Source organism: Delphinus delphis, chromosome 12 (assembly GCF_949987515.2).
Source record: "Delphinus delphis chromosome 12, mDelDel1.2, whole genome shotgun sequence".
Classification (NCBI taxonomy): Eukaryota; Metazoa; Chordata; class Mammalia; order Artiodactyla; family Delphinidae; genus Delphinus; species Delphinus delphis.
In genome coordinates this window covers 27,562,719-27,577,662 of record NC_082694.2, presented here as the reverse complement: position 1 = coordinate 27,577,662, position 14,944 = coordinate 27,562,719, and positions in this window count along the sequence as shown.

The window sequence follows — 14,944 nt, the reverse complement described above, 5'->3', positions numbered from 1 at the left end:
TTATATGTTAAAAAATGCATTATAGGCAAACAAGTAAAACATACTAAGTGCTTGTGTTCGTGCATATGTGTGTGTGTGTGTATTTGGGAAGTACTAGCAGTGAGAAATAGGACTTGAGAAGTTTTGAAGAGAACTGGTGTATATTAGTCAGCTTGGGCTGCCATAACAAAGTACCATAGATTGTGTAGCTTAAATAACAAATATTTATTTCTAACAGTTCTGGAGGCCGGGAAGTCCAAGATCAAGGTGCAAACAGGTAGTTTCATTCTGAGGCCTCTTCTCTTGGCTTGTAGATGGTCATTGTCCTTCTCTGTGCTCATATGACCTCTTTATTTGTGGGATTGTGGAGAGGGAGAGAAAGCAAGCTTTCTGGTGTCTCTTATAAGGGTAGTAATCCCATCGTGGATGCCTTACCCTCATGACCTCATCTAATTAGGTACTAATTCCAACTTGCAGGTCCCACCTCATGACCTCATGCAACCCTAATTACCACCCAAAGGCCCCATCTGCAAATACCATTATGTTGGGAGTTAGGGCTTCAATATATGAGTTTTGGGGGGGGGGCACAAACATTCAGTCCATAACAAATAGTATGTAAATCTCCTTATTTTCAGAGTGGTTTGCTAGACCAAAAATTATGTCTATTATCCTGGTCCATGGAATATTATAAAAAATCCTATGTTAGCGATTCTCAGTCTTGGATGTAAATTAGAATAACCTGGGAGCTTTTATATTGTACTAATTCTCAACACCTCTTCTCCCAATAACTGAATCAGAATCTTGGAAGAGGGTTGGGGACCAGGGTTGAGGGTTACAGCCGAGGTTGGGAACCACTGATCTCTGGGCAGCTGGGCCCTGGAGTAGAAGGAGGTAGTCAGTGACTTGTCACCTAGTGACAAGAAGGAAGTGAGACTTATATGCCATAAATGTCTGAATAGAAGGGGAGAACTTTCTCCAAAATCATCCCTCCTAAAAGAGGAAGGATTATGTTCCAGTCCTTGCAAAGTTTCTCATGTTATTGGGCACTCTCTCATTTGCTGTGTTTTGTGCGATGTTGATTTTACATCTGTCTTAACGCTATGCAAATTCAGTGGCTTGGGATTGCTTTATATTTAGACATATATGATTTATATTATCACCAGGCCTTCCTTTCTTTTCACCACACTCCTTAACTGACACATTAGCAGGTTATGTACCGGTCCACAGACTTTCAGGACCTTGAGCAAGTTACTTCTCCTCCCTGGGCTTCAGTTCTTTTCCTCTCAAATAATGAGGGCATTGAGCAAGACTAGGGAATTGATAAAATTATAGAAGCCCCCAATCATAGTAACTCTAACTGTACCCTTTTATCTCTTCCACACATATGCCTTAGGCACACCATTTATATCATTTTATTTTTTCTTTATGTTTGCCATTGTTCACTGTGGAAGATTGTATTTTATTCAAAATACTTGCTGCCCCTCCTTGGGGGCAATTATACTTTCTCACCCGACTGAACTCAGGCGTGGATATGAGACCTTGATTTAGCCAATGAAAGGTGGGCAGAAGTGACATGCATCATTTCTGAACAGAAACTTTTAAGAGCCAGCTTATGTTTTTGCAACATCTCTTTTTTTCTTTGCCAGGAAATCATCAATAACCCAGATAGAAAAGTGACATATAATTTATTGTCCAAACCAGGCATTTTTGAAAGTGAGAAGATGAACTCTTGAGAGTGAAAAGATAAGCTATTAATAATTACTCTGGGACATAGACATAAGCTAGGACTGTGTTGGATAAACTGGAATGTGGAGTCCAGATAGAGGCTGCTTTGTCACCTTGGCTTCTGGAGAGAAGATGGCAGGGAGCAGGGCCAGAGCCGGCCCATAATGGACACACATGAGAGAGAAATCACCCTCTGTAAGTCACTAGGATTTTGGGGTCCATTGTTACTACAGCACAGCTCAGCCAACTGGTAACAGAAGTTTAATCAATACAGCTGATTGATGCAGAAAACTCATTGAAAAGTGGCCTTCTGTTGGCCTGAGTAACTGGGTCATTCAAGTGACTGTTGAACACTAAAGATATGTTCAGAGGTTTCTGGAGTTACTGGCAGCTTCTTCCAATTTAAAACAAGGAAAGCTATCCCCTACTGTCTAAATGGGCCTTGTTATTATGTCCTGGACAGACCAAATTTGAGAGTACCTGCATCACCCAAAATATCATTCCCAGGGATTTCTTTTGTAAACATTGATGTTGATTCATTTGACCAGTTTACTTTGGCCAAAGCTGATAGAATCATGGTAGAGACTCAAGTGTGAGCAATCTGCAGGCTGGCCAGCAGCCTACTTAGTGGCATTGTGTAAATGCTTTGCTAATCAGACAAGATATTACCACTGGAGTGTTCAGATCCTCCCTGGAAAATATCTGACCTAGATACATGAGGAGATAATGTAATGAGTTTGCAGAAGTTGAAAGTCACACAGAAAAAGGGGCAAAGGATATAATTGAGCCATGCTAACAGTGGTTAATAGAGCATGGTTTAGCAAACTCGGGCTGCTGAAAATACAAGCAATTTACTTCACTACTAGAGATGTTGCTAAGTGAAATCTGTGTAAATCCTGATCTTGATGAGGCCGTCATGGTGGTTCTTCCTGGGTTCCCATGAAACTTGACTTCCCCTCTTCCTTGCTCTCCCTAATGCTGGTAGCACAGATAAGATCCTCGTCAGTCTTCCTTCTATGCGTCCTTTCAATGCCATCCCTTCTCCTTTCCAAAATATGAACCAGTATGTCCCTGTTCTTGAAACCACAAAATGTTCTAACACAGGCCAGAAAGGACAACAAAGGCTAATTACAAATATCGTAATTGACAATAGCAAAACGACACATGTAAAGTTAAAATTCTTATCTATTTTGAGAGTGGAGCTTCTGGGTCCAACTCAACAAGAACCTTGCACCATTTGCCTTCCCCTAAATGAAACTGCTTTGCATTGGAATGGACTTTTACTTTGTCTGAATTTTGTTTTGTTTTGTTTTGAGGGGTTGGCTCGAATCTCCTCATAAAAAAAGTATTTCATCTTACTTCATGTGGTTTGTCCCACATCCAGAGAGTATCCTTTTATATTGTTTCTGAGCCAATATTTCTTTTTCTTATGTCTTTAAAGCTGTTGCTTAGAAATGCTGTGGCTCTTTCCTCCTGGCCTCAGTTAGGAAAGGGATTCTTGTAACTAGAACTTCATTAGCATGTGAATTAACTCTTGCAGCACACAGAGACTTAGGTCATTGCTTAGCTTGTTGATCTCTTTGAAGCCCTATAGTATGTTAGAATAGGAAGTGATGTCAGAGATCCTTGGGTTTAAGAGTACTGAGGAGTAAACTTACACCTTTATAGCCACATGGCTAGTGAACGGCATAGATGGAGTAACGCTCAGGTGTATGGATTATTAATGCAGTGCTATTTCTCCAAATCAGATTCTTATTCTCCTTTGCAACTTTTATATTTGTTTAATTCATTCATTCATGCTATGTATACTTTCCTTCAGATACCTTTTCTAATCTTCATAAAAGCTATATATGCCAGGTAGAGTGCCAAGCACTGGGGTTACAAAGATAAAGATAACACAACTTTTACTCTTGAGGAATGGCAGGAATTGAAAAATAGACATCACAATTCAATGTATCAAGTGCTGAGGGAACTCAGAGTAGAAATCAACCAACTGGGCTGCCGGGAGTGGGAAAAAAGAGCTTTTGTAGAGGCAGTTACATTTAGCAGTATTTTGAAGAATGTGTAAGAGATTGACAGATGGGGTAGGATTGGGAAGAGGACAGAAGAGCAGCTTGTACAAAGGATCATGAAAGGAATGGTGCTGATGCCAGGTTGGCAGAAGTATAGACTGTGATAAGAGAAGTGAGCTAGATGCGCTTGGAAAAGAAGGTCAAGAGAGTGTCAGGCCTGACCTGTCATTTAAGGAGTTTGGAGTTTATTCTACAGGAAATGTAGATGAGAGATCCCTAAACAAGGAGAAAGGAGAGGTAGAAACAGAGGGACCAGTTGGGAAGATGGTACATACAATTATAAGGTAAAAAGTTCCAGCTCTCCCAAACTACCAGTGGTAGGTAAGGTTTGAGGCAGGGGGCTAAACTCAATCAATCTTGAAACAATGTATTATGGGTTGAAGGGGAGAAGAGGTTGAAAGATAACTGAGGATATGAATTTTGGGGACCTGTGTGGATGATGTCAGCACACTGTGAAAAAAAGGAGCAGAAAGAGCAACAAAGTTTGGGGCAAAAATGATCGGAGGTTTAGATCTGTCCTAAAGAAGGTGATGCTGAAGTGGTAGTTATAATTATTTGATTCTCATTTGCTGAAAAGGATCAAAATAAGATCTGGATTGAAGGAAGCAGTAATTAACATTTTAGTTTTGGTTCTAAATTTAAAAGGAGAGAAATAAAGATACTTGAGTGTTCTTCCAAATTTCCCAGGTTAGGTCACATAAAAAGAAGGAGAAAAGGAATTTAGGGCAGTTTGTACAGTGGCTAAGCATAGGAAAGGACCTTTGCTTAAAAACTGCATGGTCTCTAAGTTAATCACCTCTCTGCAATACATTCCAGGACTGTGATGAGGATTAGTAGAGACATCAGAAAGGAAAGTGTCCTAGACAACATAGGCTCTGCTCCATTGTGGTAAACAGACAAACAAAACTCCCCAAATTGCAATGGTTTAAGATAACCAATGTTTTCTTTCACTTAATAACTTTATGAAAAAGATAGATCATCTTCATTTGTGGATAAAGAAACAGACTTGTTCAAGAGCATACAAGAGGGAGAGCTCTGAGATCTCTCATACTCCAGAGGCTGGGTATTCTCTTTCCATTCCATTGTGCAGAAATGCCTCTCACAAGGAGGATACCCCCAGTCCCAGACTATGTGCTCCTGGCCAGAATGGAGCTCTGAAGCTGAAATATCTACATTATTTTCTTTGTGTTTCCTAACTGTGAAGTTCTTCCCTGGGCAGAGAGGGAGGAGAGAATTTATCTCCCACCTCCTCTGTCTCATTGTTTCCCAAGGAAGAGGGCAGGGTAGGCCAGTGTCCACAGAGTTGACGGGGTAAGTTGACATATTTGGGTTTAAATCCTGATTAGCTGCTTGTCAGCTGTGTGGACCTAGATAAGATACTTAACATCTCTGTATCTCACTTTCCTTGGACTCTGTAATGGGAGTACTAATGGTATTTATTTCAAATGTTTATTGTGAGGATTAAATGAAATAATACACCTAGAGGCCTTAGCACATTGCTTAATGTATAGTAAATAATCTGTTCATATTTGCCACTATTATGATGACTGTTTTAGAAACTCTTGACCTCTTGCTTTCCATTTCTTTACATGATGATTTCCACAAACCATTGACCACAGAAAGCTGAATTGCAGACAGTTCAGCTTATATTTATGAGTGTTTTTTTGGAAAAAGGTGGTCTTGTGGGTATGGAGTATGAAAATGTTCTGTGTGGACGGGTGAATTCCAATCATACTTATGTTTATTCTAAAGTCACAGAGTTGGTTATATGGAATCCATGAGTCTTAATTAGAGGTGTGAAGAAGGATGTGGATTTTTTGTGTGTATTTTTTATGGAGGTGTAAAGTACATTTCGTAAACTGAACAAATCTTAAGTTACAACTTGATTAGCTTTTACCTAAAGTGAACGTATTTGTGTAATACTCAAGTGATACTCCCGATAAAAACAGAGAATGTTGCCCATACCACAGAATATCCCCATGCATCTCCTGGTCAGCCCCTTCCTCCACCAAAGGTAACCACTCTGTTGGCTTCTATTGCCCTAGATCAGTTTTTCCCCTCTTTGAACTTTATAAAAAAGGAATCATGGAACATGTATTTTTGATCACTATTATGCTTGTGAAGTTCATCCATGCCATTGTGTATAGCAGTAGTTTATTCCTTTTTATTGTTGTTTGATATTCTATCATATGAATCTACCACCATGATTTTATTTTCCAATGTTTATGAGCTTTTGCATTGTTTTCTCATTTTTGGCTATTACAATGACTGCTTTGAATATTCTTAAATATACCCTTTTCTCTTATGTGGACACATTCCTTTCTATTAGGAATATACCCCGGAGAGGAATTGCTGGGTAATGAATATGTGTCTCTCTTCAGGTTTAGTAGATAGCATCGAATAGTTTCTAAAGTAGTGACAATTTTCACTCCCACCAGTGAGATAGGAGAGTTCCAGTGCCCTATACTCTCTAACACTGATCCATTCCATTGTTACTGTTAAATTTTAGCCATTTTAATGGGTATGTAGAACTTTTTGACTGTGATTTGAATCAGCAGTTCTCTAATGCCTTGTGACGTTGAGCATCTTTTCATGTGCTTATTGGAATTTAGATTTCCTCATTTATGAACTGTCAAAGTTTTTTACCTATTTAAAAAACTTGGGTTGTCCTTTCCTATTAATATAAAGTAGATTTCAAAAAAAATCTGAATTTAAGTTCTTTGTCAGATTTATATAATGCAAATATATTTTTGTAGCTTTTTCACTGTCTTAGTGATATCTTTTGATGAACAGAAGTTCTTAATTTTACTAAAGTTCAATTTTCAATATTTCCCTTTGTGATAGTGTTCAGTTGTCCTGTTTTGTATGCTGGATATTAGACACTTGTGAAACAGCTACTGCTGCTGATGGGTGATTGGAATAAAAGGGAAGAGATGAAAATGGTTGATTAAACTGAAGGGAGTGAGGATATACTTTTGAAGCCAGAGGGGAAGAACATCACAAAGACCAGAGGGGTCACGATTTGAGGTCAGGGAGATACAGTAGAGCAGGACAACCTTGAAGAGACTGTAGAGGTCCCACATGGGCAAGGATATGATTACTCCTTTATTTTGCCAAAGAGAGACATTTTTTAGACTTTAACTTCAAGACAAGACCCTGGATAGAGTCCAGAGTTATGGTTTGATTTTTCTCTTTATTTTTATACTTGTGCCCAATCTATGGCAAGGTGGTACAGTGCTGATTCAAAGCTTCTGAAGTCTGAGAGGTTGCATATGGTGTAAAACCAAACCTAAATTGCTTTCAGGATCCAATGAATTAGCAGAGGTCATGTTCTCATGCATTATATGCTTAATAAATGCCTCTTCCTTTCCTTGTACATAATTATATTAACTTAAGTAATAGCATGGGGGTGATTTAGTATTGTGATTGGGCGAAAGCCAAAATAAGGTTTTTGGTTTTTGGTTTTTGGTTTTGTGCGTGTGTGTGTGTTCTTCTTATTTGTTTTATTTAAAGCATGGACCATAGTTTCCCTTTTATTTTAAAAAAGAATCTCCCATTTATTTAATTAGTATTACTAATTAGTATTACTAATTTTACATGTGTCACCTAGGTGCTTTCACATAGGTTATCTCATTTAATCTCCACAATAAAGGGTGTGTTATTGTCACTATTTTACAAATGGGGAAGTAGAGGCTAAGAGAGATGAAATTATTTGCCCAAGAACCCTTGACTAGTAAGATATTTAAGAATTCAGATTTAAGCTATATTTTTGTAATGAAAGTCTCTGTCACAGTTTTGAATTTTAGGATTAAGAATTATTCACTTTAAGGGAGTGTGGGAGAGAGACACAAGAGGGAGAGGATATGGGGATATATGTATACATATAGCAGATTCACTTAGTTATACAGCAGAAGCTAACACAACATTGTAAAGCAATTATACTCCAATAAAGATGTTTAAAAAAAGAATTATTCACTAAAATAGGCCTCTATTTTATTTTTATTTATGAATCACAACTTATATTTTCAATTGTTTGAATATTCTAGTACTATTAATAAATTATTTTTGTATTTCATAGGCTCCAGAATATAAGCATGAATGTGAAATAGAGCCTCACTGTATAAAATATAGCAAGAATAACTTTTAAACATACGCTGAACTCAATGGTAACCATATATCCATGGATAGGTAACTTTTTAGGAAGACGTATCATGATAATAGGGGAAATTCTGGAAGGGTTCTTATACCTTGCTTGGAACATCAGCTCAATAGGGAGAAATGTAATATGCTAGTGTGATTAAGATCAAGTGTCATTCTATAATTACAGGGACACATATAGTCCCAATGGTCCCAGGGCTGACTTTTCCCTAAAAAAAGTAGTTGGGCTGGATTTTGGTTGTCAACTTTGCACTGCCGTCACTCTCTTCTAAGGTTTTCTCTGCTTTCAAGAAGCATATTTGAACAAGATTTCTTTACAAGATAGTTATGAGTTAGGATTTTCCAATGATGGGTATTTGAACAATACTTGGAAGGTACAGAGAAAGAAAGGCTGTTATTCTCAGGAGCTTACTGAAACTTCGCACTCATGATGGCGTCTCAGACATCTCTTTCAGCTCCTATTTTGTGGCTTGGATGACCAGAAATGGTAGATTTTCAGACTTCTCTGCAAGTACCATTTTACTCTTTGGTGGCCAGATGTGGAGGCATCTCCGATTTTCACATGAGCTTCCACTTCAAGGACACTGTAGGCAAGCACAATAGTTTTCTGATTTCCCTGGGCCCTAGCATACCTACTTGTGCTTTTGCCTTAGTAACTCTATCTCCACTATTTTGAACAAGCCTCTATTTTAACGCACCACATTTCAAAGCACTCAACTAAGAGGTTGAGTCCTCAGCTAAAATTCTCAGTTGCTGACTTATGCTGATTTTAAGCTATTCAGCCTCTGTACCTCATTTTCCTTAATTGTTAAATGGGATTCAACAATTCCTACCTTAAAAAGTAGTTCTACAGGGAGACCTTCAAGATGGCAGATGAGTAAGATGTGGAGATCACTTTCCTCCCCACAAACACATCAAAAATACATCTACATGTGGAACAACTCCTACAGGACACCTACTGAATGCTGGCAGAAGACCTCAGACTTCCCAAAAGATATCTATTATTTTTTCCTTTTTCTCTTTATGTGAGTGTGTATGTGTATGCTTCTTTGTGTGATTTTGTCTGTATAGCTTTGCTTTTACCATTTGTCCTAGGGTTCTGTCTGTCCATTTTTTTGTATGGTTTTTAGTGCTTGTTATCATTGGTGGATTTGTTTTTTGGTTTGGCTGCACTCTTTCTTTTTTATTACTTTTTAATTTTTAATAATTTTTATTTTAATAACTTACTTTTTCACTTATTTTTTTCTTTCTTTTTTTCTCCCTTTTCTTCTGAGCCATGTGGCTGACGGGTTTTGGTGCTCTGGCTGGGTGTCAGGCCTGTGCCTCTGAGGTGGGAGAGCTGAGTTCAGGACATTGGTCCACAAGAGACCTAGCTCCAACTAGTGACAGGAACACAACCCCATGCATCAGCAGAGAGGCTACCTAAAATCATAATAAGGTCACAGACACCCCAAAACACTACCAGACGTGGTCCTGCCCACCAGAAAGACAAGATCCATCCTCATCCACCAGAACACAGGCACTAGTCCCCTCCACCAGGAAGCCTACACAACCCACTAAACCAACCTAAGCCACTGGGGACACACACCAAAAACAACAGGAACTACGAACCTGCAGGTTGTGAAAAGGAGACCCCAAACACAGTAAATTAAGCAAAATGCAAAGACAGAGAAACACAGCAGATGAAGGAGCAAGGTAAAAACCCACCAGACCAAACAAATGAAGAGGAAATAAGCAGTGTACCTGAAAAAGAAATCAGAGTAATGAGAGTAAAGATGATACAAAATCTTGGAAATAGAATGGAGAAAATACAAGAAACATTTAACAAGGACCTAGAAGAACTGAAGAGCAAACAAACAATGATGAACAACACAATAAATGAAATTTAAAATTCTCTAGAAGGAATCAATAGTGGAATAACTGAGGCAGAAGAACGAATAAATGATCTAGAAGATAAAATAGTGGAAATAACTACTGCAGAGCAGAAAAAAGAAAAAAGAATGAAAAAAATTGAGGACAGTCTCAGAGACGTCTCAGACAACATTAAATGCACTAACATTTGAATTACAGGGGTCCCAGAAGAAGAGAAAAAGAAAGGGACTCAGAAAATATTTGAAGAGGTTATAGTTGAAAACTTACCTGATATGGGAAAGGAAATAGTCAATTAAGTCCAGGAAGCACAGAGAGTCTCATACAGGATAAATCCAAGGAGAAACACGCTAAGGCACCTATGAATCAAACTATCAAAAATTTAGTACAAAGAAAAAAATATTAAAAGCAGCAAGGGAAAAACAACAAATAACATACAAGGGAATGACCATAAGGTTAACAGCTGATCTTTCAGCACAAACTCTGCAAGCCAGAAGGGAGTGGCAGGACGTATTTAAAGTGATGAAAGGGAAAAACCTACAATCAAGATTACTCTACCCAGCAAGGATCTTATTCAGATTTGACAGAGAAATTAAAAAGTTTACAGACAAGCAAAAGCTAAGAGAACTCAGCACCACCAAACCAGCTTTACAGCAAATGCTAAAGGAACTTCTCTAGGCAGGAAACACAAGAGAAGGAAAAGACCTACAATAGTAAACCCAAAACAATTAAGAAAATGGTAATAGGAACATACATATTGATAATTACCTTAAATGTAAATGGATTAAATGCTCCAACCAAACGACATAGACTGGCTGAATGGATACAGAAACAAGACCCATATATATGCAGTATACTGGAGACACATTTCAGACCTAGGGACACATACAGAATGAAAATGAGGGGATGGAAAAAGATATTCCATGCAAATGGAAACCAAAAGAAAGCTGGAGTAGCAATTCTCATATCAGACAAAATAGACTTTAAAACAAAGACTGTTACAAGAGACAAAGAAAAACACCACATAATGATCAAGGGATCAACCCAAGAAGAAGATATAACAATTTTAAATATTTATGCACCCAACATAGGAGTACTTCAATACATAAGGCAAATGCTAACTGCCATAAAAGGGGAAATCACAGTAACACAATAATACTAAGGGACTTTAACATCCCACTTTCACCAATGGACAGATCAACCTAAATGAAAGTAAATAAGGAAACACAAGCTTTAAATGACACATGAAACAAGATGGACTTAATTGATAATTACAGGACATCCCATCCCCAAAAAACAGAATACATTTTCTTTTCAAGTGCTTATGGAACAATCTCCAAGACAGATCATATCTTGGGTCACAAATCAAGCCTCGGTAAATTTAAGAAAATTGACTTATCAAGTATAGTTTCCAACCACAACGCTATGATACTAGGTACCAATTACAGGAAAAAAACTGTAAAAAATACAAACAGTTGGAAGCTAAACAACACACTACTAAATAACCAAGAGATCAATGAAGAAATCAAAGAGGAAATTTAAAAAATACCCAGAAACAAATGACAATGAAAACACGATGACCCAAAACCTGTCGGATACAGCAAAAGCAGTTCTAAGAGGGAAGTTTATAGCAGTACAATCCTACCTCAAGAAACAAGAAATATCTCAAATAAACAATCTAACCTTGCACCTAAAGCAATTAGAGATAGAAGAACGAAAAAAAAAAAAAAAACCCAAAGTTAGCAGAAGGAAAGAAATCATAAAGATCAGATCAGAAATAAATGAAAAAGAAACGAAGGAAACGATAGCAAAGCTCAATAAAACTAAAAGTTGGTTCTTCAAGAAGATAAACAAAATTGATAAACCATTAGCCAGACTCATCAAGAAAAAAAGGGAGAAGACATATCAATAGAATTAGAAATGAACAAGAAGAAGTAACAACTGACACTGCTGAAATACAAAGGATCATGAGAGATTACTACAAGCAACTATATGCCAATAAAATGGAAAATCTGGAAGAAATGGACAAATTCTTAGAAAAGCACAACTTTCCAAGACTGAACCAGGAAGAAATAGAAAATATAAACAGACCAATCACAAGGAGTGAAATTGAGACTGCGATTAAAAATCTTCCAACAGACAAAAGCCCAGGACCAGATGGCTTTACAGGTGAATTCTATCAAACATTTAGAGAAGAGCTAACACCTATCCTTCTCAAACTCTTCCAAAATATAGCAGAGTGAGGAATACTCCCAAACTCATTCTATGAGGCCACCATCACCCTGATACCAAAACCAGACAAAGATGTCACAAAGAAAGAAATCTACTGGCAAGTTTCACTGATGAACATAGATGCAAAAATCCTCAACAAAATACTAGCAAACAGAATCCAACAGCACATTAAAAGGATCATACACCATGATCAAGTGGGGTTTATCCCAGGAATGCAAGGATTCTTCAGTATACGCAAATCAATCAATGTGATAAACCATATTAACACATCGAAGGAGAAAAACCATATGATCACCTCAATAGATGCAGAAAAAACTTTTGATAAAATTCAACACCCATTTATGATAAAAATCCTCCAGAAAGTTGGCATACAGGGAATGTACCTCAACATAATACAGGACATATATGACGAACCCACAGCCAAGATCGTTCTCAATGGTGAGAAACTGAAACCATTTCCTCTAAGATCAGGAACAAGACAAGGTTGTCCAGACTTACCACTATTTATTTTTAACATCTTTATTGGGGTATAATTGCTTTACAATAGTGTGTTAGTTTCTGCTTTATAACAAAGTGAATCAGTTATACATATACATATGATCCCTATCTCTTCCCTCTTGCGTCTCCCTCCCTCCCACCCTCCCTATCCCACACCTCCAGGCGGTCACAAAGCACCGAGCCGATATCCCTGTGCCATGCGGCTGCTTCCCACTACCTATCTACCTTACGTTTGTTAGTGTGTATATGTCAATGACTCTCTCTCGCCCTGTCACAGCTCACCCTTCCCCCTCCCCATATCCTCAAGTCCGTTCTCCAGTAGGTCTGTGTCTTTATTCCTGTCTTACCCCTAGGTTCTTCATGACATTTTTTTTCTTAAATTCCATATATATGTGTTAGCATACGGTATTTGTCTTTTTCTTTCTGACTTACTTCACTATGTATGACAGACTCTAGGTCTATTCACCTCATTACAAATAGCTCAATTTCGTTTCTTTTTATGGGTGAGTAATATTCCATTATATATATGTGCCACATCTTCTTTATCCATTCATCCGATGATGGGCACTTAGGTTGTTTCCATCTCCGGGCTATTGTAAATAGAGCTGCAATAAACATTTTGGTGCATGACCCTTTTTGAATTATGGTTTTCTCAGGGTATATGCCCAGTAGTGGGATTGCTGGGTCATATGGTAGTTCTATTTGTAGTTTTTTAAGGAACCTCCATACTGTTCTCCATAGTGGCTGAACCACTCACATTCCCACCAGCAGTGCAAGAGTGTTCCCTTTTCTCCACACCCTCTCCAGCATTTATTGTTTCTAGATATTTTGATGATGGCCATTCTGACTGGTGTGAGATGATATCTCATTGTAGTTTTGATTTGCATTTCTCTAATGATTAATGATGTTGAGCATTCTTTCATGTGTTTGTTGGCAGTCTGTATATCTTCTTTGGAGAAATGTCTATTTAGGTCTTCTATCCATTTTTGGATTGGGTTGTTTGTTTTTTTGTTATTGAGCTGCATGAGCTGCTTGTAAATTTTGGAGATTAATCCTTTGTCAGTTGCTTCATTTGCAAATATTTTCTCCCATTCTGAGGGTCGTCTTTTGGTGTTGTTTATGGTTTCCTTTGTTGTGCAAAAGCTTTGAAGTTTCATTAGGTCCCATTTGTTTATTTTTGTTTTTATTTCCATTTCTCTAGGAGGTGGGTCAAAAAGGATCTTGCTGTGATTTATGTCATAGAGTGTTCTGCCTATGTTTTCCTCTAAGAGTTTGATAGTTTCTGGCCTTACATTTAGGTCTTTAATCCATTTTGAGCTTATTTTTGTGTATGGTGTTAGGGAGTGATCTAATCTCATACTTTTACATGTACCTGTCCAGTTTTCCCAGCACCACTTATTGAAGAGGCTGTCCTTTCTCCACTGTACATTCCTGCCTCCTTTATCAAAGATAAGGTGTCCATATGTGCGTGGCTTTATCTCTGGGCTTTCTATCCTGTTCCATTGATCTATCTTTCTGTTTTTGCGCCAGTACCATACTGTCTTGATTACTGTAGCTTTGTCGTATAGTCTGAAGTTAGGGAGCCTGTTCCTCCAGCTACTTTTTTCGTTCTCAAGATTGCTTTGGCTATTCGGGGTCTTTTGTGTTTCCATACAAATTGCGAAATTTTTTGTTCTAGTTCTGTGGAAAATGCCAGTGGTAGTTTGAGAGGGATTGCATTGAATCTATAGATTGCTTTGGGTAGTAGAGTCATTTTCACAATGTTGATTCTTCCAATCCAAGAACATGGTGTATGTCTCCATCTATTTGTATCATCTTTAATTTCTTTCATCAGCGTCTTATAATTTTCTGCATACAGGTGTTTTGTCTCCTTAGGTAGGTTTATTCCTAGATATTTTATTCTTTTTGTTGCAGTGGTAAATGGGAGTGTTTTCTTGATTTCACTTTCAGATTTTTCACCATTAGTATATAGGAATGCCAGAGATTTCTGTGCATTAATTTTGTACCCTGCTACTTCACCAAATTCATTGATTAGCTCTAGTAGTTTTCTGGTAGCATCTTTAGGATTCTCTATGTATAGTATCATGTCATCTGCAAACAGTGACAGCTTTACTTCTTCTTTTCTGATTTGGATTCCTTTTATTTCCTTTTCTTCTCTGATTGCTGTGGCTAAAACTTCCAAAACTATGTTGAATAAGAGTGGTGAGAGTGGACAGCCTTGTCTTGTTCCTGATCTTAGTGGAAATGCTTACAGTTTTTCACCATTGAGGATGATGTTTGCTGTGGGCTTGTCATATATGGCCTTTATTATGTTGAGGAAAGTTCCCTCTATGCCTACTTTCTGCAGGGTTTTTATCATAAATGGGTGTTGAATTTTTTCAAAAGCTTTCTCTGCATCTCTTGAGATGATC